Raw genomic sequence first — 2,038 nt, 5'->3', positions numbered from 1 at the left:
CTCTGAGGTCTGTGCTTGTCTGCGTTTTGTATGTATTGTGGTATTTTTTCCTCCGGATGGTATTATCAATCTATGATGTTTAGCTAAGAATAAGGGAATGAACAGTATTTGTTAGGATGGTGAAGGTTGGCTCAACTACTTCTCGGGGATCGGGTAATTTAAATGAATGAATGAATGTGTTTGACTGGGACTAGTTTCTTGGTTTTGCCAAGTTGTATATAGTAGTGAGAGTTATTGGATATTTTGGTGGGTGTTTTGAAATGGCGGAATGCCAAGGTATCAATTGTTAGGTGGGTCTGGGTTTGTCTGTTTCTGTCTTCTTGTCACGGAGACATTGAGGGGTGGATTGAGATCTATCGATATGTCATGTGTTGCATTGCAGGAGCCTACGCTTTTCAAGGTTATAGGGGGTATTCCTGCCGGACAGAGTTTCAGCAGGGGAAAAGTCCAAACGGCGGGAAGGAGGGTTGCTGCTCTTGCGGGCGGACAGCCAAGTGGTGGGGACCCTGGTGTCTTTGCTTTGAGTTCGGTGACAGGGGGGATTTCGATTGGATGGGCCATCTTGAATCTTTTGGTGAATGTTCTGGACTCCTGGCAGATATTGATGGGAAAAAATTTTAAAAACCACCCAGTATCTTAATTTTAAGTAACTTTCAATATAAGTTTAAGTATAATTAATCTTTAGGTATTTTTAAGTATAAGGTTAAGTATAATTCATTTTAGGTATTTTTAGGTATAAGGTTAAGTATAAAAATAAGGTCAAGTATACTAACTTGTAGGTATTTTAATTATATGGTTAAGTTTAATATTAGGTAATGTTAAGTATACGGTAGTCAATTTTAAGATTCAAACTGTAGGTATTTTTAAGTATAAGTAAGTAACATTAATTAACTTTAGGTGTACTTAAAAATAAGTATAGTCAACTGTAAGTATTTTTTACTTTAAGGGTCAGTCACACATTATACGGAGTGGTCTCGTTGGCGAGGGGGACGCCTTTCGTCATTCCAGACGAACTCCACAAAATAATTCTCAACATCAGGGACATTAAAAATTTCTTACTCTAAAATTCACCAGTATAATTAATTTAATAATTTTCATATATTCAATCATACAGACTTGGCTATGGTAACATAAAACATGTACTCGTCTATCCCTAACATTTTAATTAATAAAACAAAAAGGGAGAGAATATAGGTATTCCTTGGGTAGCAAATACCAACCTTAACTAAACCCATTTTTCAAATTTTAAAATTTCAAATTTTCACAGTTTTTAAGTTCCTTACAATGTCTTTATAATGGGCAATTTTATCTAACAAGGAATAGATTTGGTCCTTGTATGGGGGAAGGAATGTCTATGTTTCTTCCTAGGAACACAGGACAAAGGAGAAAAGGACATACTCACAACAGGACACTCACCTATGTATAAACATTGGAATACTAACTTGTGCCAATCTAAGGCCTTGATAAAATGGAAGGAGTTGTTAAGCGGTATCTGAAAAGGACTGGATGTATTATTAACACAGGGGAGAGGGTATGCTTGTATATTTCCACAGGGCGCGGACACTCCAGTTTGGATTCCAGATCGTCTAATCCGGCCTTGTGTCTCGCCACCTGAGCCCGCCTCCAGTACAGCACCCCAGACCACTGATGCCCACCTCGTCTCCTTCATTTGGGATTGAGCCTCTTCTTCAGCCACTCAGAACCCTCACACTCCACGATCCTTATGTTTTTCCTTATTGTTACTCGCCAAAGTATTTTCAGTATTGTTCATAATAATACTCTGTTCAATGTCTCATGTACAAAATGTGCTATCAGTTCCTGTGTATCCCCTACTACAAATCTTGTAACATTGCTTATTGTACAATAACACCCCTAGTTGCTCATACCGGTTAAGCTAGACTCTCTTTGTTATAAAGACCCAAAATTGCAAGTTCTTTAGATAGTTACTAATTCTTTAGTCAAATCTAAATGTGTAGTTACAGAACTCATTCTAGAAATTACTGCTTTAAAGCTATTATAGGATCCTACCTCCACAGTT

Source organism: Hipposideros armiger, unplaced genomic scaffold (assembly GCF_001890085.2).
Source record: "Hipposideros armiger isolate ML-2016 unplaced genomic scaffold, ASM189008v1 scaffold_269, whole genome shotgun sequence".
Lineage (NCBI taxonomy): Eukaryota > Metazoa > Chordata > Mammalia > Chiroptera > Hipposideridae > Hipposideros > Hipposideros armiger.
The sequence above is the reverse complement of the archived record's forward strand: the minus strand, read 5'-3'. Positions refer to the sequence as shown.